The 26,042-nt window shown below is 41.9% G+C and overlaps 2 long non-coding RNA genes across 2 annotated transcripts; one reads left to right on the top strand and one right to left on the bottom strand.

The window, feature by feature from the left end:
- Positions 1–418: 418 nt before the first annotated feature.
- On the top strand, positions 419–3,368 carry LOC133158118 (uncharacterized). The gene is made up of 5 exons (XR_009715145.1): positions 419–600; positions 990–1,133; positions 1,475–1,602; positions 1,772–2,533; positions 3,036–3,368. It is a non-coding gene; the product is annotated as an uncharacterized LOC133158118 (long non-coding RNA).
- A 14,403-nt stretch (positions 3,369–17,771) lies between these two features.
- Positions 17,772–19,807, bottom strand: LOC133158119 (uncharacterized). The gene is made up of 3 exons (XR_009715146.1): positions 19,700–19,807; positions 18,222–19,199; positions 17,772–18,029 (listed from the first exon to the last, which is right to left on the bottom strand). It is a non-coding gene; the product is annotated as an uncharacterized LOC133158119 (long non-coding RNA).
- Between the last annotated feature and the right edge of the window lie 6,235 nt (positions 19,808–26,042).

The following is a 26,042-nucleotide window of genomic DNA, read 5'->3' as shown; positions in this document are numbered from 1 at the left end:
CAATAGATACTTTAATTTTTCTTCTCCCCATATTTTTCCAACTGCGTATTTAAGTGACCTAGTTTTATTATATTTCTATTGCAAATACGATCGCGATCTTGATTCAGTTGCTCGACACTGACACTTAGTGGCTGTGTAAAATCATTACAAGCAAAGTCTTCCGTGGATTTAAGGTACCCGTTTTATTAAATTACCGTATTTATTCCAATTATCACCCATTATTGTCCGATTGCCAAGGGGCACTGAAAAGGGCGATAATATGTATATTTTCCTTATGTAGTATCTCACTGGTGTTTTTAACACGAGGACAGCGGCTGTTTTGAGCTACCTCTAACAGCGGGGTGCGTCAATTGACGCCGCCATCGATGCGACACGCTACCGTCGCACATCACGTGTTGTACACGTCATATTAACGCGATCGTCTTGTTCGAGCCCATGCACCGAGAACGTAATTGTGTGAGGATATTGTTGCGGAGTGACGAGTGTAATTGTATCATAGTTTATGGAGAAAAACAAATTAAAAGGGACGTTCAACGCGCTGTCAAATCAGTCATATTTAAACTTGCGCAAAGACGTCGGCATGTGGTCGCGGAGGAAAACGTAAGTTTTGGGGGGAATTTTTTAGCAGCATGGGCGATAATTAGAGGTATCAGTGTTTTATTTATGCTATCGCTAACACACACAGGGCGGTTATTAGAATATGGGCGATAATTATTAGAATAATTACGGTATTGCAAATACAATTGCAAAGAAACAATTGGTTGAGGAGCAGTTTTATAGCAGATTTTTGTTGTTGTATTGCGATAGCGTATTGCTAATGCTAATCTGTTGATTGTGTCGAGAGAGAGAGAGAGAGAGAGAGAGAGAGTCTCAGTAAAGATATCTGTCACACTCTCATTTCACCTGAGTAAGGTCCCTTAGGGCATCATGTTGCCTTAGCCTAGATCTACATTTCAACAACTAATACTAATTTGTCATTTTCATTACAGGATCAAAGAGAAATTAAGGTCCTCACATGGCGCGAAACCAACTTTTTCCATGTCAAACTTGGACAGCGGCTGTCCATGACACACATGACAACATCATCTTCTAGTGGCGTAGAGCTCCACTCCACAGAAAATACTGTAATAAAGGTACCTAAAGCAAGCAGTTTTTTATGTGTATAAACAAAGGTGTTCTCAATTGAATCAATACTGTTATTTACTTGGGATGCACTGCTATCAGTGGCTCACCATCATTAAGGTTGAAGTCAGATTCATGCTTTAGGAGTTTTCTCAAAATCTGGATCACCAACTTTGTAGGATATTGTCTCAGACACAGCTGTCTGTCTGTCTATCTGTCTGTCTTTCTGTTTATATATCTATATCTAACCAAGCTACATACCTACCTACCCAACCCCATCCATCCATCCATCCATCATGTTTTCTCGTGGTGTTTCAAACATAATAAATTGTCATGAAATTTCTTTGCGCAGGAACTGGAAGAAGAGCCCTTTCGCTTTGTGGCCTTTAAAATCAATGGTGAATTTGAACAAGGAGTTTGTGGACTCCACCAATGCCACCAGAATGTTTCCATTAGAGGAGTGGAAGAGGGGTTTTTGTGGTAATTTTTTTTTTTTTGTTCTGTTGTTTGTATTTTGTGTTACTTGTTTGTTCTGGTTAAAATGTTCTACTATTAAAGTTTAAAGTTAAATGCACAAAATAATTTATTTTATTCATTTTTATTAAATTATGATAATATATTTAACCACTTCAACATTTGCCCCCTATAGAGACCACCCTCAGAGGCCGGCCTCTTCGACCTGCGACCAGAGATGCTGGTGTGGCTCCACGACACCAAGTTGGAGAGAGAGAGAGAGAGAGAGAGAGGCAACGTCATATGCCGATTTAGGTGACCCAGTTTATTATTTTGTTTATAGCAAATACAGTCGCAAATATATTGTTTCAATGTGTAGTTAATGGTATTAATGTATTGTATAGTATATGATTTCAATCTATTTTAATCTATAGTAATGGTATTTTACCCATGTCTTATTTTGGGATATTTGTAACTTCAGCTGTCTTTATTTTAGTATTCTGGAATACTATGGTTTATTTTGAAAATGTTGCTCAGATGTCGCATGTATTCCCATTCTAGATTGATAGATAGAATTTACGGTAGCGTTCTTTGGCCTGCTGTCCAAAGAACATAGAAAACAATACGGAATGCGATCATCTCATGTGCGGTGGCACCACAAAGTAGATTGCAGAAGTTAACTCAGCAGCATGGACGCGTTCCAGGCAGTTACTGCGACCGCAAGGGGGTAAGTATTACTAAAAAGAAGCACACAAGTTTCAAACTTGCCGAGTGGACAGTGAAGCAGAAAATAGATTTGTCAAAAAGTGTGAGGAAAATATGCACTGTCTGCCGACTCACATTTTCCATAGTCCATGTGGAACTGACTCACCTTAAGCAACACGGTGGACACGAACGAAAAAACGCACAACTAAGGAAGGGGGAACCTGGACAGATCCATCAGGCAACGACAAAGATGGTACGTAAATATTTTTTTAAACCCTCTCAAGGTTAATATGAGAATGTACAATGGATGTCTATCGTATAGAAAAAGCTATATTTGCTTTTGGGTGTAATAAACGGCCAGGTAAATGGATAGATAATACATAAAAACCATTTGTTTGCATACATTGATAAATAAAAGATCAACATTATGTGGCACTTGCCTCCCCAGAACTTTTGGTTTATAGGAAGGTTTGTTTTCTATTTAGAGGAAGAAACGCATGCGCCCAAGTGCAATATGTATTTTTGCCAGTAGAGGACGCTGAAACTAAATATGTTGCATAGCGGATGAGCTGTCTTAATCATTTCTGTCTGTAACAATTGCACACACAGCCTTACATTTGTAACAAGTTTCAAGAGATGTGCATATTTTTTCATTAGACATGCAATGTAATTCTGTCAACTTTTAAATACACTATGTTATTTTACTTTTAATGTGGATAGAGGATTTATTTTTGGTGTTTTTGATTTTACTGCAGATTATCCAGACATCCCCAACGTCAAAGCAACACGTCTTTGGCCTCAGCATCCTTATTTTCCAATGGGATTTGTGGACAGGAATGTCTTTTTCGACATGTTCCAACTTTAAACTGTTCATCTCATGCTTAATAACTGTCACTCAGCACTGACACCTGGTGGACGTTATGTTGTCATGCAGATTTCGTTATGCCTAATAAGAACAGATTCAGATTTGATTCTTAGTAGTTACCTTGCTGACTGTTTCTTGTTGACTAATACTTCTTGCGTATGTACTGTTTTTACTCGCTTATTGGTTTTCTTGCTTACTGCTTTTTCTAAAATGTACATATTCACCTGCAGTTTCCAATTTTTTTTTAACCTATTTGTATTGTCCCAACATCAACAGGTTCAGCTAAATCCCACTTCATGTATACGTCATTCAGTGTCATTTAACAGCGTTTTTCCTTTCTAACTTATTCATTTTGCCACCAATTCAACCCGTTTCAACATTTAGCTCATGCATTTATGCCTAACTATTCCACAACTTCTCACTTACCAATAATTCGAAATTCTCTAAAATTTGGTTTTTCTACTCTAATTTCTACCATTTTCAACCGATTCTACCTAGTCCAACTTTCAACTGTTCATCTTTTGCCTACCTATTCCACAACTTCCCACTTACCAAGATTCCAAATTCGAAATTCAACCAAATTCTCCAAAATTTCATTTTTCTATTCTAATTTCTACATTTTTCAACCGATTCAACCCATTCCAATTTTCAACTGTTCATCTTTTGCATACCTATTCCACAACTTCCCACTTACCAAATATTCCAAACTTTCAATTTTGAAATTCACCACAAATTCTCCAAATGTTCTCAAGTAATTGAACACGTTTCAACATCGTTCGGCAGCATTCCCCGAAAAAGTTATTCATACATTTCGCCTTCACACGCAATTTCTCCAGAAATTGCAAAATTCTAGTTATTTATTCATCACTCTTATTTATTGTTGGTGCCTTCTTGTTTTTATATTGTGTCGTTTACTTGTATGTCTATCATGAAATATGTCTCGTCACTGTGGGATAGAGAAAAGGTAATTTCGGTTTCTTTGTGTGTCTTGACATGTGAAGAGATTGACAATAAATCTGACTTTGACTTTGAAGTGCCCCAAAACAAACTGGAAGTGATCTCAGGTAAACCGGAAGTGCACCAAATAAATTGACCTTATTTCAACAAGTGCCTTAAATGAAACCAGTAGTGACTTAAATATAACATTTACTATAACTTTTAGCATTTTTGTCCGATTCAACCCGTTTCAACTTTTGAACTAGAAACGGAGCCTCTTGAACCTGTAGTTTCCGTTTGGTTACAAATTTTGTTTTGTGGGTTGCCGATTTCAGCTAACTTTCTTTTAAGGCACACCGGATCTTCTCTAGTGACAATCCTTAACCATCCTTCACCGTCAGGAACCCGCACCTTTGGGGCATAGACCCTCCCGCTCGATGTTTCAGCGATGTTGAGGAGGACGTAAGCCTGGTCTTGGCTGTGCCGCGGCAATGAAGACAGCATATTCCCTTTCAAAAACACGGCAATTCTCTGCGATGTTCTAGTTGAAAATGTGGGGGTCGGGTCTGCAAAATACGTCCGCCATTTCAGGAAAGAAGAGCGGCTTGTTGTCGTTATGGTAGCCAACGCGAACAAAACGTAACGTAATAAACGAGCACTACACGTACACGGTAAAGAAAAGATAAAAACTCGCCGGCGAGAAGGCTCATCTTATTCCTGACACCATGTACGTAAAAGTTTGCTCTCGGATGTGTCAATGATCACACTAGGGTTGCCGCTACTGTGGTTTATTTCAACTGAACATCATGGCTAGCGCAAAATACATATAAAACAGTGGAACCAGGGAGATGAGCATTCCGATTGGCCCACGGCACCCCAGTTCGATGGCCTGTGATAATTAATGTATATAATCATTCAAGAAATTATCTATATGCATGATAAGGTCATTCAATTTACCTAGGGAGGTTGTTTCAATATTCCCACGGCAATATATGTATATTCCCAACAGCATAATTTACACTCTGACAGAATCCAACTGAATTCCCCACTCATATGCAAGTTTGGGTTCGGGACGTGACGTGGTTTTATGATCTCTGTATGTTTTTCTAAATTTCTATCAAGATCAATGACATCAGAAAAACCTAAAATGAAGGAACGAAACTTTCATGAAATTTTGCCAATAATGTTAAGACTAAATGGAACTTATGACATTGTAAAGGCTGGTCAATTTGCCATTGTTCAAATTTAATGTCCTGCAACTGAGTTGCCTCTGTGATTACGTGTGCGGCTCTTTACAGACAATTAAGAGCAAAGGGAAGCATTTTTATTCTACATGAGCATAGGGAACGACTGTCTGCCATAAAAGCCATCGCTGCAGCACGGCCGCCGTTAACCTGTTCTTTTTTCTACTATTGAAGATTTCCACACAATTGCTGGAAATAGGTGCCCCTAATGAGCATACGACATCGCAAGACATGAATCACAACTTCTTTATACATTTTTCTGAAATGCTTCAGGTCTTAAAATTCATTTTGGCACCATTAGGCTTGAATGCTTTATTGTGTTAAGAAAGTTTTCCCTGACAAAGTACTACGTAAGAACACCAGCACAAACACACCCAAACAATTATGGTGACAGATTGACACTGCAACACAATTCACATGACACAAACAGCCAGCCTGAATGCAGAGTCCTTTCTAAATAGGAGGTTCAATTAGTGCACCTGATGGCACATCTGAAACCAATCACTGATGAAGCCACGCCCCCCTGCACTGATGGGCTGGCTGGGTATGAGGGGCACCAATCAGGGATCACCACCAATCAGATCATACACTGCCACAAAATATTGTCCTAACAGAGGATAGGTTTACAAAATATTGTACTGTATCAACTTTGTGTGCAACAAGCAGCGACTGCCAAAACAGTACTACTTTGTGCAACAAAAAAAAAAAAAGCGGGGTGGGCAAACTACGGCCCGCGGGCCACATACGGCCCTTTGCTTGACTCTCACTGGCCCGTGTTAATAGGGAATTACAAAATAAACATGTGAGCTTTGTGATATCCCACAAAATCGCTAAAAACTGTAAGCCATTCTCAGAGGGGGGGTTTGTGAAAGAGTGCTTGGTGGACTCTGCAGCACTAATATGCCCTGAAAAAAGGGAAGCATTTGAGCAAGTCCCGCTTTCCCGGCGAACCGTGACCAGGAGGATTGAGGACATCGCGGGAAACCTGAAGCTTCAGCTGGAAAGTGAAGTGGCAAGTTTTGACTTTTTCTCCTTGGCTTTGGACGAGAGCTGTGATGTCCGTGATACAGCCCAGTTACTCGTGTTTGTTCGTGGGATAACGGACTTTAAGATTACGGAGGAGCTGGCTGCAATCCGGCCAATGAAAGGGAGAACGACAGGGAGAGACTTGTTCATGGAGTTAAATGCGTGCATGGACACACTGGGACTGAGATGGGACAGACTGGCTGGTGTCACTACGGACGGTTGTCCGAATCTTACCGGGAGAAATGTCGGTCTTTTGAAACGTATGCAAGATAAAGTGAGTGAAATCGACGCAGACCAGAAATTGGTATTTTTGCATTGTATTATACACCAGCATGTGTTGTGCAAGTCAGTGCTAAAAATTAACCATGTTATTGATGTTGTAACTAAAATAGTAAACTTCATCAGGGCACGAGCATTGAATCACAGACAGTTTGTTGCACTTTTGGAGGAGCATGAGAGTGAGCATAGTGACATCAGCTACCAGACAGCTGTCAGATGGCTCAGCCTGGGCAAAGTGCTAAAAAGAGTTTGGGACCTAAAAGCAGAGATTCAAGGGTTTTGTGAGAAAAAAGGCAAAGACATCCCACAGCTCTCAGATGAGGACTGGATGGCAGATTTTGCATTTGCTGTTGATGTGACTGCACTGATGAATGAACTGAATACCAAACTGCAAGGCAAGGGCCTTTTTCTTCATGAAATGAGCAGCCTGGTGAAAGCTTTTATGAGAAAGATACAGTTTATTTCAAGCCAACTGGAGAGCAACACTCTCACTCACATGCAAACCCTGAAAGAAGTTACACCTTCAGCTGATCACCTCCGCAGGTACTCATCCATGTTAGGAGCATTGCATGGTGAGTTTTCAAGGCGCTTTGAAGACCTCAGAACAATCGAGGATAAACTGTGCATGATTTCCTCTCCCTTTACCTGCAGTGTGGATCATGCACCCAGTGATGTTCAGCTAGAACTCATTGACCTGCAGTCTGATGCAGTACTGGCAGAGCAGTTTAAGTCAAGATCGCTGCTGGATTTTTACTCTTCTCTCAAGAAGGAGAACTTTCCAAACATGAGGAGACATGCTCAGAAGATGTTGGTACTCTTTGGCTCTACCTACATATGTGAACAAACATTCTCAGTAATGAAGTTTACCAAATCCAGATATAAATCCTCTCTCACTGATGATCATCTGTCAGCTTTGCTTCGCATCTGCACCTCAGACATTCAACCTGACTTTGATGTACTTGTTAAAGCCCAACAGAGACTAGATTTCTCACACTGAACAAGAAAAAAAGAACTGAAAAACACCAAATGAGGTGGTTAGACTACAAATGTTGGCATGTAAAGGCACCAGTTAGCAGTGAATGGAACACTTTCTTTGATGGCCTTTTTCTCAAAGTCACAGTTTAGTGACAATCATTATAATATAATGTATCTTGTTTGATATTTAGAGTACAAGACGTGTGTCTTTAGAAAGCTAAGAATCTCTTTCCAACGGTACTGAATGTGAAACTCAAAACGTGTTGTCTTGTGAATTTGACTGAAAATGATTAATATAATGAGTCACAAATGTTAAAAATGTTCACATTTTGTTTAACATTGTCTTGGGAAAATCTGAATAAACACTTTTTTGAAGGCAACCTCATTTTTTCATTGCTTAATCCAGGGGTGGGCAAACTACGGCCCGCGGGCCACATCCGGCCCACGGCACCGTTTAATCCGGCCCGCCAATCCTGAACAAATTGTATTATTAAACTTTTTTTTTTTTTTGGTCATTTTGCCTGCAATGACTGCGTTTCCCCAGTAGATGGGGAAGCGCTCGCCTGCGCATTTACTACCGGAAGCCGTGTCAGAAAGCTCGGTGAACACTCACAAGTGCGTGTACGTACTCAGTAGTACGGACATGGCGCACTCGCGCTCTATGTGCGTGTACGTACTCAGTAGTACGGACATGGCGCACTCGCGCTCTATTTGTATCAGTCCCGAATTTAGAGCGTGGGCTGTGACGACAGCATTCTTGTAATTCGCGCGCTGAGCTTTCAGATGCAGTTTTGCGCTAAAGCCACCCACAAACCTTCCCCTGGAATCCTTCCATTAAAATGAGTCGCCCAAGTAAAAGTAAGGTGGACACAGTGCCGAGCGTTTAAAAGAGAGTGGCCAATTTGGCTCGACGTACGCGACGTGACGTTCAGCCACATGAACGTCAACATCAACCCGTCACAGATCGAGGTAAACGGACCAACACCTCGGATCTCGCCTAAGAATTGCCACAACAAATTTTAGTCCAGACTATGACGCACTAGCAAAAATGGGAGACCAACAACACTGTTCCCACTGAAAATGAAGGGGAGGCTCTCAAGTTTGTTGTAAAAAAATGCATTTTGAATATGAGTTGTACACATAGCAGGGATTAAAACTAGCGACCATTTTCATTTTCAAACAATGCAGGATGCTCAAGGACATTGATGCACCACCTGTTTGCGACTAATCTTAACCTGTAAAGTTCATCGCTGTGCGACCCTCCCCCACTGTCTGTTGTCTTCCGGGTTAGAGCACGCTGGCGTCAGATTTGTTGACTGCCGCTTCTGTCCCGGACCGTGTCTGTTACTTGTTTTTCGTTTTCCCGTTTTCAGTCCACCTGTCTCTTCTTTTATTTTTTCTCGTGTTGTCTTCCGTCCACCTCGCTTCCCCGCAGCTCCGCTCTCACCTATCTGTCTCCTCTACCAACTACGTTAGCCAGCTAGCCAACAGCCAACTGGACAAAACCACCACCGGACCCTCCTGCCTCCCGACTCGGAGCTTGTGGCCGCCTGCTGCGGACTCGACGGCAGCTCTGGCCCAGCTCTCTGGCCTTCCGTCCGGCGTCCGCGGGGGGCGGGCTCCACTCCCTGCGGGCTCGCCAACCGTGGCTCTGCTGTGTGCCGCCGTGGTGCGTTGGGGCCTGCCGTTCGAGCGGGTGCAGTCGAGGTCGACTGGCATCACCACCTGGTCCACTGCACTTTCCACACGAGGCTGGGATCCGTCGCCGCTACATCTGTCCGGCATTTCCCCGATGGCTCACCCATCTCCTCTTTTTGGACTACCAACCCCCCGTCACCCCCACCTCCCGTACTGGCAACCTCAACAACCTCCGCTCCCGCCCCTCCTGCTCCTCCATCCATCCCCTTTGCACTGCTGACCCATGTCCTGTTAACTATAACCTACTGTCTCTCCCCCCCCCTCCACTCTTTTTTTTTATTCCATGTAAAGCGTCTTTGGGTTATTGAAAAGCGCTATTGTTAGGGTGGTGCTCACTCTAACTTATTTTGCAAGAACCACTTGGAGACAAGTTAGTCGTTTTGGGCACCTGCAGGCGGAGAGTCCATTCGTCACTGTGCGTACAACAATGATCGAATGACGTCTGACTCTCTCTTCCCACAAGACCATCTTTATTAAGAGAAAAAGGGTGGGGGTGACCGTAGACTGAATAGACAAGTAAGAAAGGCCCTTGACCTCTAGATTAGCAGGGCAGGGGATGTTTTACGACATTGTGTAGGATGGAACAAGCTAGGTTATTTATTACTGGTTACACACCAACATAAGCATAAAACTAATCTACCAAGGTTATTCATTACTGGTTACATACATTCCAACATAATCATATGATCATGATAGTTTTGGAAAACCCTGACATCTCCCTCCTGTTTTATCATACGATTATGTGAACCAGATCAATAAAACATAAGCAAGAAAATATAAAGAAGAATAGTAAAAACAATAATAAAAAAAAATCAATAAAAAAAACTGAGATGACAGTGAATGGGCTGGGGAGCGTGTAGGGTGAAACATGACAAAAACAACAAACAATGATAGCAACAACTTCCAGTGAAGATGAGGACTTTCCTCAATACTCCAGATCAAACTTATTGTGTGGTCTAAAAACCTGCTGGCCGATGTTAATACGCAGGAAAAGTCTCACACGGTCCCTCTGCCTTAGGCGACCAGAATGCTATCAATAAGAAAATATAAATAAAGTCACGATCCGTTCCGAATGAAGTAGGACCCGTCCAATGGTACAGCCATGTTGGCAGGAGAGCCCTTACACCTTGAAATGGCTCTCCCATCCTGGCACACAGCGGTGATGTCCAAAGCTCCCATCCAGTTCCCTCCTGGAGAGCAGTTGTCGTGGATGCATCCGTGGGTCTTGTTTTCTTGGATGAAACACGTGTAGTCCATTCCAGGTAGCGTCCTGGTTTAGGCCACTTGTGGCATCTGTCGTCCTCCAACAGTCACATTTGGATTAATCCAAAATAGTTTGATCACAGATTCATTCCTGCGAGTCCAGGGCGGTAGGGGTAGCGTCACTGACTGACAGTACGGTGTTGATATCAATCTCCTCCCATGGATGCCATACATTTTGCTTCAGTGACATTCATTGCTCTGGCCTCCAAGTGAACTTGTGTGGAGCAAGGGGAGTTTTTGGAAACACAGATAACATCCCTCCTGTGTGTGCGCTCTCACAGTGACCGTCACATACCGGTACCAAGCGTTGGTTTCGTATGGGTTTCTGGGGTCTCATGACCAGTCCTCAAAGTTCTCATCGTGTGACCATCGTGTCCCACGGTCAACATTATCACTTGGTCTGTTCAGATGTGTCCATAGACTATAGCATGCTCCAACCACAACGCAGCAGAGGATCCACCTGGCATGTGGAGCCCCGTTGCTACCAAGATGACAGGAACACCGAGACATCCCCCCGCCCAGCGGAGTTGGGATTGTTGTTCGCAGACTTTGCCACCGTCCCGAAATGAGGGGTCCAGCACTCCTTGTAGCTTGCATTGGCTAAGGTGACTCCAGCTGGGTCGTTCAGCGATCTTCACTGCGGAGGGGGGTAGTCAGCAAGACTTGGAATGGTCCCTCCCACCATGGCTGGCCCAGTTCCTTCTTTTGATGACCTTGATGTAGACCCAGTCTCCTGGATTGATGGGGTTGTCGACCTGTGAGGAGGAAAGATCAGGCGGCAGTAAATTTGCATTTGACACATCTTTCAGTTTGAGCGTCCTTATCATATAGTCTGCCAAGGACTGCTCTTCATCAGCTTTTTGCAAATCTGCAGGGAACAAAGGTAGTCTATATGGTCTCCCATGGATGATTTCGAAAGGTGTCAGTCCTTCTGAAGTGGGAGTAATTCTCATATAGAGCTTCACTAAGTCTAAGCACTCTGGCCAAGATCTGCCTGTTGTTTCCATGCATTTTTTCAACCTGCTTTTGATAGTGGAGTTTGCTCGTTCAACCAGGCCAGCGCTCGCAGGATGCCAAGCGCAGTGGTTTTTTAATGTTATCCCAAGGTGTACAGCCATGTTCTGTACAACTTGGTTCACAAAGTGTGGACCATTGTCACTGTAAATGGTTTGGGGGATGCCATGAGTCGGTATGATGGCTTTGCAGATGGCTTTTGCCACTGTTAAGGCATCTGCTCGTTTAGATGGAACTATTTCCACCCATTTGGAAAATGCATCAATCATCACTAAGCAGTATTTGTGAGGTCCACTTTGTGTGAGCTCAATAAAATCCATATGCATAATTTGAAATGGGTAAGACGGTTTTGGAAATGAGCCTCTCTTAGGTCTCATATTTCCTTGTGGATTATGTTTCACGCAAACAGGACATGCTTTACAAAATTTTTTTAAGTAAGCATCTAAACCAAAGGTAGTGAATTGTTGATGTATGATAGACTTCATCCCTCCTGTCGACACATGGCAAGGCCCATGGGTCGCAATTGCCGCTGCCTTAAAAAGTGATTTTGGTAAAACAGGTTTGTCATTGATGCGGTGGATATTATCTGTATCCATCATTGCACCTTTTGATAGAACCTCCTATTGGTAACTGTATAGCGGACTGTTCTGCATATAATCCCTTACTCAACTCCCTTGCTTCTACTTTTCCATGTCGGTGCAGTCGTAAGTGATCCCTATTGCAGTCATTGTCTTGTTAACTGTCGCCTTGTGCGACTCCTATGCATGATTGCGTGAAAGTCAAAAATTGAACGTATCCAACTTTTTGACCACCCAAACTCCACTGTGGTGCAACGAACTTACTATTTTATTGAGTAGGTACATTGAGCAACCTAGCTTCCTCTTGACTGAATTCACTTTAGTCCAAGTGTCCTATTCTAAAATTTATCTAACTCAATTTCTACTTCTTATGCCTGATGAGCCAAAACATCAGATCTCGCTCTTGTTTCCTACCGTTTTAGCCTATTTGTCCTATCCAAATCTGTTCAGTCTCCGATTATGATGCGTTTCTCTGTAGCTCTACGCATTATTCAATTTTTTATCAAATCTCCTCAGTTCTGTCAAACCCAGTGCACAATGAAGCTCCTTTCCACTTTACCCCAAGCCCCACGAAGTTTCAGCACGGAGTGCGATTTGGCCGTTGGACATTTCAAGTCCATATCTTTTGCCGCACCTCACCCTCTCAAGATGGTGTTCTTTTGTTGTTGCTTCAGAGTCAACACATCCATCACTCTCGAATGAGTCCATTGTTCAAATGTCCATTTTTTCTTCAACATTGTGAGTTTTCTTCAACATTGTGAGTTCCTCCACTTCTCACTGTCTTTTCTCGTCCCCGAAGATGTCGTCTTTTCTCCGGAGTGTACTTGCCCCTTCCAAGCACAACAACAGTCTTTCTTTGTCCTTGCCAAAGGTCAAAGGTGCCTCAAAGCCAGGCACCTTTTTGTAGTCGTCCATGGCTGCAGGCAGAGTCTCGGGATTGAGTTTTCAGGGATCCTGGCACTGAGAGTGACAGACTGGGACATCAAACTTGTAAGACTATCTCCAAATGTAGTTGCTGCCATCCATTCACTAGTAACGTTTGTTTACCAAACTTCAAATTCTCCTAGTAACAGCGATCTCGTCTTTATATTGTAAGTCCTGCAACTCATCCTATTTTCGAGCTACGTTTTGTCTATAGTTCCTATTTAATGAGACAGTACATTGTCTTCGGTATCATTATTTAAAATTAACTCAACGAGGTCTGCGTTCCACATCTAGCCCTGATCTATGTCTTGACCTCTCAAATGTTATTACCTGTGTCATGCTTGCTCAAAAATGTGACTTAGAATATGGTGTTGTGAATTTCCAATCTCCCTGATCAAATTGGATCCCGCTTCTTAGTTTTTCTTTCTCATGCTCCTGTTAGCCTGCAATTGTCCAAATTAATAATGTTGTTTTCTTTTAACTGTCTTTCTGTTGAACCTCTAAATCTCTCTTGTTGCTAACCGATCTGCACCAGGAAGGGTCTTAAAGAAAGGACCAACAGATTACTCCCAATATCTCCTCATTATTTATGAGTTAGCCTCCCTTTCCTCACTCGGGTGCATATCTTGTCAGTTGTTAATGGAAACCAGATGTCTCGTGCCAATGAGATCATGGACCAAGGCCCAAACAATCCCGCACGAACCTGACCCGAAACATGACGCGGTCACACTTAGGCTTACTAGTGAGATATACATTGCATGATACCAGAATAGAATTTTACCACAGTATGACACTAAATGTATTCGAATATCTATATGTCGTAAAGGTTTGTATTATTACTATCTTCCACTATCTGTCCTATTCACTCCCTCCTTCTGAGGCTTGGCAACGCCCACGCCCCACACCCTGACAAACTTTTTGGGAGAATGTGTTCTTTACTACATATGATTCCATCATTTAATTTGACTTTCTTTTCAAAACGCTTCTCAATTTCCCAGTTCACACATCTTCTGCATGTGTTACTGGTTCTCCAATTTTTTCTCTAGTTAATCATTAATCCAAAAACTATGTTTTTCATTTTAGCATTCAACTTACTCAAAACCACTCTTTCAGCAAAGTCACTCTACTAATTTTCCATAGTAGTCGCCAACAGCTTCAACCATTCAACCTGTATTTTCCTATCATTCAAGGCAATCATTCATCAATGCTCATTTGCATCTCACACACAGTCTCCAAAAAGGAGTCTTACCATCACATTGGTCTCAATTCATCCAAGCTCACCACACAACATCCATATACCATTTTCAACTCAAGGTTCCTGATAGAACAATCCACCAATCCCAAAAAAAAACTCAACTCAAAAAACTACTGGCAAATTAATCTGAAGTTCTCTTTGCTTTTAGATTTAACGAACTCAATTTCTCAGATTTAGCTCGCATATAGCAGTTTGTATAATTCTATAACACCATCAATCAATTATTTATATTAAATGTAGCATTGCAATGTCTTAAATTCACAATTTTGCTTCTTCCAATTCCTGAAAGCATGTTCTGTCGTTTCTTTTTCAAATTTCTCATGAGGGCTCAACACTTAACATGCACTAGTGTGGATCAATTTCTGCTCGCAAACACATTTTTCCCTTTTCCTCTCATTTTTATCTTTCCAAATCGTTTCTGTTCTGCGGTGCAAATTGGATAGACCACAATCTAACAAATTTCTTTACACTAAAAGTTTAGCCAATCTTCATCATTTTAACACACATGCACAGCTCTCGCGCGCGTAGGGCAGGTCCCAGCACCAATGATTCGTCACAGGCTGGCCATTTCCTGTGGTCGATCATGAGCTAGTCCCTCCCACGCACACAAGGACAGTACATTTTAATTTTTCATTTATCTTCTAGAAGCAAGTTGCATTTATTTACCACTTGATTTGCAAATTTGAACTTTAGTGTACACACACAATTTGATCTCTGGTCATTTGTCATTGGGCATACAAACAGCATTGTCATACGTCTTGCATGGACAAGAGCTCTAATAATCCAGAAAATGTTCCAATAATCTGACAATGACATGTTTTGCTGTCATATGGGCATCTATTCTTTCTTTCTCTGTATTAGCATGAGGGGTCAAAGGAGAGGAAGCTTGTCATGCTGTAAATGTTATATTTTTTATGTTAAATTTTTCCTCTGCCTCTTCCTCTGCCCCTTGACTGGCACCGCTTTTTTTCTTTTCTTCTAAAACACTCTATTGACCAGTGTCCACGTTTCCCACAGTTCCAACAGTTGTCAGAATCTGATGGGGGTTTTGAATTATATGGTGGCCTTCGGCCTTGTTGGTCTCTCTCTCTTCCTCTCCCCTTTGGGAACTTTGGGAGAAGATCGTTGCATCTTCATTTAGATCATTATCATCATCTAGATGAAATACATCAGAACATTTGCCTTTTTGGATAACTTTTTCAGCATGCCTGTCCCACTGCATAGTTGTTGTATACAAGTTTTGCACACGAGCGGAATGCCTCTCTTGCTCTTCTGCTTGAGCTGCGGCTGGAGCCGTGGCCGGGACAGTGCGCCTGCGCACTGTGGCCTCATTGTCTTCCGGCCTGACAAACATGGTCGCAGCACTTTTCAACTTTCTGTCTTTTGGATTTATTCTCTTCTCTCTTGTGAAGCTTTCAACCACAGTCTAGCACAATTCAACTCTCTCTCTTTTCTTTTTCCACTTCAGCATGTATTACATACAATCAAGAAATCTACTCGCCATGAACTCATCTCCATCAAGAGCTAGGGATCTACTATTTTTATTTCCCATCTTAATTTGGTATTTTAGGTTTATACAATTATTATTATTATTATTATTATTATTATTTATTTATTTATTTTTTCTTTGAGGATCCTCAATGCAAGATTAAATTGACCTTTGAACAATTACTAGCCTGTATTATTTTCGTGGATCAATGCTAGAACTGCTATTTAGTCAATTTATCCTACCAGTCACTCTCAATCACACAAACTCCAGCGCTTTTTTATTTTTATTCTTAGGCCTATCCAGGATGGGTGTAAAACCCTTCCAAACAGCTTGGAAAAAACGGACAAAAAAAATGAATCTTCAATTAAGAAAAAAAAAACTTTTTTCTTAGCCCGTTCTTTCCACTGGGACTAGAATCCCAGCTGTTTCTTAGCTTGGAAAAACCAAAGCTGTATCTCATAGCTCGGACGAACCAAAGCTGAATCTCATAGCTCGGACGAACCAAAGCTGAATCTCATAGCTCGGACAAACCAAAGCTGAATCTCATAGCTCGGACAAACCAAAGCTGAATCTCATAGCTCGGACAAACCAAAGCTGAAATCTCGTGCACCTTTTTAACTTTTTACGCGTCTTACAACAACACAATCACACAACTTTAGGGCTTTAACTCACTTGACCCCTGGTTCGTTGCATTTCCGGGTCCCGTCAACCACCTCTGTCAGACGAAGGCAGACTTAAGATGCTGGCCCAGCGAAGAAGTTCTCTTCCCAGGACTTTCTTTTCCAGGTCCTCCTAATGGACGCTGGCTTGTCGACAATGCAGCACGTCTTCCTCCGTCAGTCAGATGGTGGGTATGAGGGTCCCGGGTTTCGGCACCAAAATGTTAGGGTGGTGCTCACTCTAACTTATTTTGCAAGAACCACTTGGAGACAAGTTAGTCGTTTTGGGCACCTGCAGGCGGAGAGTCCATTCGTCACTGTGCGTACAACAATGATCGAATGACGTCTGACTCTCGCTTCCCACAAGACCATCTTTATTAAGAGAAAAAGGGTGGGGGTGACCGTAGACTGAATAGACAAGTAAGAAAGGCCCTTGACCTCTAGATTAGCAGGGCAGGGGATGTTTTACGACATTGTGTAGGATGGAACAAGCTAGGTTATTTATTACTGGTTACACACCAACATAAGCATAAAACTAATCTACCAAGGTTATTCATTACTGGTTACATACATTCCAACATAATCATATGATCATGATAGTTTTGGAAAACCCTGACAGCTATATAAATTGAATGTATTATTATTATTCTTATTATTCTTAAGGCTTACTTTAAGGAAGTGTTTCCCGTTTCCTCACGTGTTACCAGGTGTTTGCGAGTTAAAACTCTGGTCTGATTTTCAGATACCCCTCACCGTGTTGCCGTTTTGATTACTTTATTTGGGTGTATGCTTTCACCGATTCTTCAAGATGATATATTTGGTCAGAATGTTTGCCGTTTGATGTGATCTCATAAGATAAACATCTTTCATTAATCTGACCCGCAGGCACTGAAGTGATGGAGACTGTTATTCATAATAACAGTGTCGTATTTTATGAGAATCACTGATAGCAGGTTTTTAGTGAATTATTATTATTATTTTTTTTAATGCTGTTAATAACTGCATTTGTTTTCAAAAAACTTGTTTGGTATATCCATGCTTTACTCCCTACCAAAATCTTTTATGCAATGACCTTTACAGGTCGCTTATATTACTTCACACAAACACTACGTCCATCTGCTCCTGGTTCGGCCCTCCGGTCCAAATTTAGAACCCAGTTCGGCCCGCGAGTCAAAAAGTTTGCCCACCCCTGGCTTAATCATAACATATACTCTTACCAGCTTGTCAAAAATAATGCTATTTACTACTTTTTATTAAAAAAAATACAATTAAAAACTACAATTACAATTAATATTATGTAGAATTGAGTTAAGCCTTTTGACCCGGCCCCCCACAATATTTTCTGTTTCTCATGTGGCCCCATGGAAAAAATAATTGCCCACCCCTGCCCTAGACACTGGTTTCTATCTGGACAGTTGCGTGTGGAGGTAGCCAAGGAACTTTGTGAGGGCAGGATGGAACCACATGTATGGCGAGCATCACAGGCAAATAAACTGATGGACTTCGGAGACTCTGAGCCAAGCCACCTGCCAAATTTGGCCACCCTGCGCAAGGCAAAGCAAAAGAAAAATGATTAGGCATTAGGTGACAAAAATCCAATTTTCTCATTGCAGATGTTGAAATACAGTGCACCTCACAATGACATCAGCATCAAAGACATTGGACTTGATCAGTTTTTCTGTCACTATTGGAGTCAAACACAAATAGATGTGTACAAGAGCTTAAAGAAATCTCACCCAATATTGATGCAACTGGCTCAATAGTTAAAAAACTGATGAGACCGAATGGCATGTCTGGCCATATCTTCCTGTATCAGGGTGTTATGACAGGGCATACCAGCTCCAGTATCCCAGTCGTGCAGAGGCTGTCAGAGAAGCATGATGTTAATGCTATCACACAGTGGCTGAAAGAATGGACCCATGCAGGTGCATCTGTTCCTAAAGAAGCAGTGAGTGACTTTTCTCTGGCGATTCTTGGAGTTCTAGTCAAAGCTTTTACCCCTCATCCTGATCTGAAGAGCTTTAACATTTCACGTGGGAATCAACCTGGACATCTACCCCCATGTTTTGTCAGGGTAGATGTCGCACACTGTATTAAGATGATCTGCCGATGGGACTGCCTGAAAGACAAAATACCTTGTGTTAAGGATTTCTTTGTCAGGTCAATAGCACAGCTTCTTAAGTCACAATGTTTGCAACATGCAAAAGAACGTCTTCGTGCTTCTACCATTGTGGCACGGAGTGAGACAGAGGGTAATGTCAATTCTGGAGCCCCTATCCCATCAGAAAAGTGCAAGAAATACTTGAGAGCGCAAATCGCAGAGGAATTTGTCCCCATTTCAGATGAGGAAGTTGAGGGACAAGAACCAGGTGATGCATTAAATCAGCACATCCAGACTAATGTCCGACAGTGGGTGACAGAAATATGTGAGGAGAGCAGGTCACTTGCCATGGCTGATGGGGATCGAGACAACATCCACTTCCTCCCTGAGATTATTCCCCACATAACAAGACTTGTAAGTGACTTGCCACTCTGGACAGCAATAATGGTCCCTCTCTTCAAAAGCACCAGCATCACTACAAGTTCCGCAGCTGTTGAAGCAAAGTTCAAAAACATAAAAAAAAGGCCTACTCAAGTTTAAAGCCTACCCATTCGTGTGGACCGGTTTGTTGCTCGTCATCTTTCCTTCATTGAGGGAAACATGCGGATTTGCTCTGCAAAACAAAAAAGTGAAAAGGATGTGTGTGTGATGCCACGACTGTCAAAGAGCCTGACAATGTCTGCAGTACTTGTCAAACTGAAGTAGTAAACAAAAGGGAAAAAAAATCTCATCCTGGAGCGGAGCCAGATGCATCTACTGACAGTGCAGTTGAAAACTGGAGAGGTTTAGCGGTCCCACCGAAAAAAAGAAAGATAACTTCCTATCTCTCTCCTTGTCCTGAATGGCTGCATATTGATACACAAGTGGGCTGGGAAAAAGTCAAGGTGCCATTGTTGAAAAACGGGAACCATCAACAGCCTGTTAAACTTTGCACATCAAAAGTGTCTGTGCTCAATACTTGTGCATTTGATTCTGTCTTTCAGCGCTTATGCTGTTCTTTCTGTGAAAGTTTTTCACTTGAAAAGACTGTTCTGAACTATGAACGTGGGAACCAATTCCTCCACCTGGTGAAAACCAACACCACACAGGGTGTGAACCCACAGGTATACTCACAGAGGGCAGAACTGCTGGGGGAAATATTCAAACCTGTCCTCCTAACCTCTGGTGCTCTCCAAATAGATGCACAATGCCACATCTCCACTGTAATTGAGAGCGCAATGAGGAATATCCCAATTGTTTATTTGATAAAACAATGCTCCTCACAGTACTGCAGTTTAAGCCAACAAGTAACAAGGCAAGTTTCACTTGTTTGTGCAAACATTACTGTCCTGCAGACCTGTGACACACTATAATAATGCACTTATCCTTTGATGTCATTGTTATGCAAATGAAGCAGGTGTATTCTATTGTTATGAAAATGAGGCAGGTGTATGTCTATTGTTTTGCAAATGATGCAGGGGTGTACTGTCACTAAGATAACACCAGGGACGGCATTCGCAAAGGCAGAAAAACTGACCGCTTTTGTGGGGGGTGTCCAGGTGTTTTTTTTGGGATTTTTTGGAGACATAATGTCTGAAGATTAGAATTGCAATAGAGGTGTTATGCTGGGACATGTTTGAAATTAGTATCCTAAGATTTGAAGCAATCGCAAACGGGGAAAACTGACCGCTTTTGTGGGGGATGTCCAGGTGTGTTTTTTTGGAGACAAAATGAAGATTAGAATTGCAATAGAGGTGTTATGTTGGGACGTGTTTGAAATTAGTATCCTAAGGGTTGAAGCAATCGCCAAAGGGGAAAACTGACCGTTTTTGAGGGGGGTGTAGAGGTGTGTTTTTTTGGAGACAAAATGTCTGAAGATTAGAATTGCAATAGAGGTGTTATGTTGGGACATGTTTGAAATTAGTATCCTAAGGGTTGAAGCAATCGCAAAGGGAGAAAAACTGACTGTGAGGCCTGTAGCTCTAGAATTACAAGCAAAGTTGAAGGATTCGCACAGGTGTGGGTTTTTAGAGAGGGGGTCAAGACAAAGGAGGAAAATTTAGGGCAACGACTCTGAACCTGCAGATTAGAATTAAAGCAAAGTTGAACGATTCGTACAGCTGTGGGTTTTTAGAGAGGTGTCAGGACAAAAGAGAAAGATTAGAGTTGAACCATTCGCAAAGGCAACAACTCTGAACCAACCAGCACGTACCGGTTTGTTGAACTCAAATGACTGGGGTGTGTTGGAGATCATTTTTGAGAAGACAGTTGAAGGCCTCTGAAAGCCTTATATTTTAGTATATTTGCTGTACTTCTAACATATTTCGTATGTTACATTTTGTTTAGATAGTTTTAGGGGAGTAGTCTAACATGTCTTGAATAAAACACGTGACAAAGGTGTGGTTTTAAGGAGACAGGGGGTGGACCTACTGCAGGTATATTAAAGGTCGGGCTGGTGAGTGCTGAGTTTAAAGAGCTACAGCGACGGTGTTAAGCTGTAAACCTGAAGCTTAAATCATGATAGCGGAAACACCTGTTAGTATCCATTTTAGCCGTAAAGATGGTGACTGTTTGTTAAATGCTCCTGGAAAAAAACATATGTCAAAGTCAGCTTTATTGTCAATCCCTTCATATGTCAAGACACACAAAGAAACCGAAATTCCGTTTCCTCCATCCCACGGTGACGAGACACAGTACACGATAAACATACAAGTAGACGATACAAAATAAAAACAAGAAGGCACAAACAATAAATAATAAATAAATAAAATGAGTGATGAATAAATAATAAACAAATAACCCAATAAATAAGAGGAGCAAAACTGAGCCAGTGTGCGTACAGCAGACAGTGAGCATAGCGCAAAGTACAGGACGCTACGCAGAAAGGGGGGGCGAGTTCAGGATCCTAACAGCCTGGAGTATGAAGCTGTTGGAGAGTCTGGTGGTGCGGGAGCGCAGGCTCCTGTACCTCTTCCCAGAGGGCAGAAGCTCAAACAAAGAGTGAGCGGGGTGACTCACATCACTCAGAATCGTGGTCGCCTTGCGGGTGAGATGGGACGTGTAAATGTCCTTCAAGGAGGGGAGCGAAGCACCAATAATCTTACCAGCCGTGTTCACTATGCGCTGCAGGGCGTTCAAGTCGTAGTCAGTGCAGCCGCCACCAAAAACAGCAATACAGCTGGAGAGGACGCTGTCAATGGTGCCGCGGTAAAATGTAGTCATGACTCAAACGTATCCAACAGCCTCCTACGGAAAAACTTGAACAGAACTGGGACATGACAACGGAGACTCTATGGGGGTTTCAATTTTTTTATGAAGTCGGGGAGCTATTTTTCTTCATGAAAAACCGAGAACTGTCTGGACCAACCAGCAACAACTCTGAAGCAAACAATACGTATGGGCTGTTAAACTCAAATGACTGGGGAGTGTTAAATCAGCTCCTGCCCCAGGTTTTGACAGAATTTCTAAACGAGTACGGCCTACAAGGTGAGCTGAACATAACCTGGGTTTCAAGAATTACGGCCAGCGGGAAATGTTTTTTACGGGTTAAAGTTTCTCCTCAATTTACTGATGGGGTAGAAGATGGAGAGCTAATCGATCTATTGTATCTGACGCTAGAAGTGTTTAATAGCGAATGTGGCATTTTTCAAACAATAGTTAACGTGCCTTTAACCGAATGGCATGAGAGAATGCAAGCATCTGGTGAGAGTATTTCAAGGCTTTTTGTAGCAAGCAGTGTCTGGACAAATATGATTGGAGCGAAACGTAAATTGACTTTTAGATTAGCCTCACACTACTTTACTACACACACACACATATCCCCATCTTTTTTTATCTACTTCCACAGTAGGTTGGGATGGGGGGTGTAATCATTAGCATACCTATGGACATGAGGAGGCGTTTTTTTTAGGAGAAGGCGTGTAATCATTAGCACACCTCTGTATAAGAGAAGCCCCGTTTCTAGGACTCAGCCCCTCAGACCTGAAGCCGAGAAAGAGACATCAACAAGAAGATGGCCCAAAAAAGATCTGCCAGACGACTTTTACCGAGTTTTCCACCTGTGGAGACAAAGTTATCTGTAAAGTTTCACGGACGAAATATTCAGGATAACACAATGTCTCCATCGCGTCCCGCCTGTCTACAAAATATCAGACTTGGACGGTGTGCTAATAGAAAGCAGTTTTTACAAAGCGGAATTACAAAAAGTAAAAAAAAAAAAAAAAAAAGACTTTCCGTATACAGAAAATTCTTAAATCACGCACCGTGTCAGGCAAAAGGGAGTTTCTCATCCACTGGGTTGGCTGGCCAACCAAATTTGACAGCTGGGTGCCTGCATATAGCGTTAAAGACATTTAAAAACCGATAGTTATGTCCGGAGAGAATTCTACGTAACATTAGCCTCAAATGCTAGCATGCACATCTTTCCTGACAACACGCTTTCAGAATTTAAAGTGGAATTAGCGCAACATATCGATTTAAAAGGCTCATGGGAGGTCGGGTTATGTAAAATTTCATACATCAACTCAATTTCTGACGTTCCTGAGAAAAAACAGGATTTCTACCTCAAACAGTCGAAACCTTATAGTAAAGATGAATCTTTACAAGGTGATTCTGAAATTAGGCATATGCTGAAAAATCGAGAAGGCGCTCGGAATTTCTATCTCAAAGAGCCAAAACCACTTCTCTCGCGAGATGAGACTTTACAAGGTTATTGCGAGGTTCAACATACGCTGAAAATTCAAGGAGGTGTTTACCCTTCCCCTTTTGTCAGCTTTCTGCTGCCATCTGTGGTGTTAACGGGTCATTTTGGACCCATGTATTAAATCAGCCATAAAATACCCTAAAAACAATATTTTATCATCCAATTTTTTTCTTAACTCTTGTTTAGCTGGTTGGGCTCCCTTATCCATGAAAAGATTGGTTTTAATATTTTTTGTGGCCCCCGGGGCCTTTGTTTTAACAGCATACCCCTCATTTTCAATGTCTAAAAAGTGGTCAAATTAACCTTAAGAGAAGAAGGCAACAAAATAATCAATTGTTCTGTCACCTGAGTGTAACAGAGATATTAAAACACGTTTCTTAAATGTTCACCAAAAAAAAGATTTTCATTTTAATATTATCAAATATAGTATCATCCATGGTGTTTCGGGTCATTTTGGACACGTATATTTAATTCAAGAAAAGGGCAAAAACAAGTCTTTTTTTCCACAAAATAGAACTTTAATGCAATATTAAACAATACGAAAAACAGAACAGTCATGTGTGTGTTTAGATGCATGTGTTGCAAAAAGTGACACTTTTAGTGTGTTCTTTGCGGATGTATTTCTTGCAGGTGTAGCACACTATGTTGGTTTTTCTGTCCATACTGCTAGAGCAGACCTGACACCTCTTTCTTTTTGAGCAAGGTGGTCTCACTGGCATTGTGGCTGTGGATGTGGATGGAGTGCTTGAGCCAGGACTGGCTGCTGAGGGGGAAGGTGATCCTGATGTTCTTCTGGTTGCTGTGGATGTGGATGGCGTGGACTGAAGCTGTCTGACCAAGTCTGCAGCAGCTGGGTCTCGGGGCACCCGTTCCCGTTGCTCAATGTGCGGCTGGACAAGGGAATTCCCGAGCTCCTGAAGAAACATTCTCCGCTTGGTGCTTTTGGTTGAATTCCACCCTTGGTCAATATGGGTCCACAACACAAATGCATTGTATGCAGACACATTGAGGATGTTGTAAAACACAACCATTGGCCATCTCCTGGTCATTCGCTGGCAAGTGTAGGTGGCAGTCAGCTTGTCCAGATTGTCCACTCCTCTTTTGTTTTTGTTGTAGTCCAAGATGATGATGGGCTTTTTGTCTCTTCCTGATGACACAGCAGCATCTTTGTGAAGAGTGGACATGTCTCGACGTGCCTGGTCATGTCTCCACCCCCGCAAAAAGCCCCTAAATGAAGCTCAAGTGGTTGGAGGAAGAGGCTGTTGGTTGATTGTGTGTTTATGATTTCGTCTTTGACATTTTTTATTGTTTTATAATCAAAAATTTTAACCGGGTTAAAAATGACCCAAACACCACAAAAAGTAAATATTTTCACCAGCACTTTATAATTTAGTAAAAAAAATAAAATAAAATGATTGTTTAATTGGAAGTCCCTGACAAAGTCAAAAAGTTTCAACGCAAAAAACAAATGTATGAAGTACTTTTTGCATGCTAAAACTCAAAACGGGTGAGTAGGGACCCTAACACAATGGGAAGGTTAGAACGATCATGAGTCGTTAGCTTCCGAAATTCAAACTCTATTAACTAAAGCCAGTACGAAAAAGATTGACATTCAATTTGACCAGCATATGCGGATATATTTGTTTACAGGCGAAGAAGGTTTGAGAATTATGTTCAAAAAACAAATGTATGAGGTACTTTTTGCATGCTAAAACTCAAAACGGGTGAGTAGGGACCCTAACACAATGGGAAGGTTAAAACGATCATGAGTTGTTAGCTCCCAAAATTCAAACTCTATTAACGAAAGCCAGTACGAAAAAGATTGATATTCAATTTGACCAGCATATGCGGAGATATTTGTTTACAGGCGAAGAAGGTTTGAGAATTATGTTCAAAAGCCCCCTAGCGTATATTGTTGGAATAAATCCGGAACATTGGCTCCAGCTCAAACCGGAAGGAGTCTATGGACAACATCCGGCTGATAAAAAAGCCGGTTTATATTTTTAATTCGTTTATACAGATATTGTTCAACATTAGACCGTCGGTGACGCTTACGCGCCGATGCTTCGCGCTCTCCCTATTGAGGGAAAATTTGAAGAAGTTATAAATAAGACCTTTAATCCTGTGTACTATTTAAACGTACGCAGGTCTCATATCGAGACCATTTCAGTTAGTCTTCGAACAGATCAAAACACACCTGTCGGCTTTGAATACGGGAAAATTATCCTCATTTTGCATTTTAGATCGAGATAACAAAAACAATGGTGACATCAGCCACACATCCCGATTTGTATCGATTTGTCGATTATTACGAGACGCAAGTAGGGGGATCGTTTCAAGGGTTTCAGGGGGCTCCCGTCCAATATGGGCGTGGCCTAGGGTCTATTTTTGCAAAACTCTTCCGTTTCGTGATGCCGATGTTCAAAAGCAGCTTTAACCTGGCTAAAATAATAGCAACGGATGTAGCCGAACGTGTCATAGAAAGAATTCACCGCAAAACAACGACCACTCAAGAAGGTTCCGGACTTGCAGTTTTATCACGCCGGGGACTACATCCTGGTGGGCGGAGAAAAAAAGACTATTAAAAGAAAAAAACGCTCTGCCGATCTCAGATCAGTTAAGAAAAGGCAAAGGAGACGGAGGGCAGATATCTTCTCTTAAAATGGCCCTTCTACATTTTAAATCGCAAGAGTGTGTTTTATCAACTCTCGATTTGTTTTCTTGCCCCTTAACACAACTTTCCATCGAAGACAGCTCCTATGTAGAATTCTTACC

This window comes from Syngnathus typhle, linkage group LG8 (assembly GCF_033458585.1).
Source record: "Syngnathus typhle isolate RoL2023-S1 ecotype Sweden linkage group LG8, RoL_Styp_1.0, whole genome shotgun sequence".
NCBI classification, from domain to species: domain Eukaryota; kingdom Metazoa; phylum Chordata; class Actinopteri; order Syngnathiformes; family Syngnathidae; genus Syngnathus; species Syngnathus typhle.
This window is presented reverse-complemented; position numbering and strand designations above follow the sequence as displayed.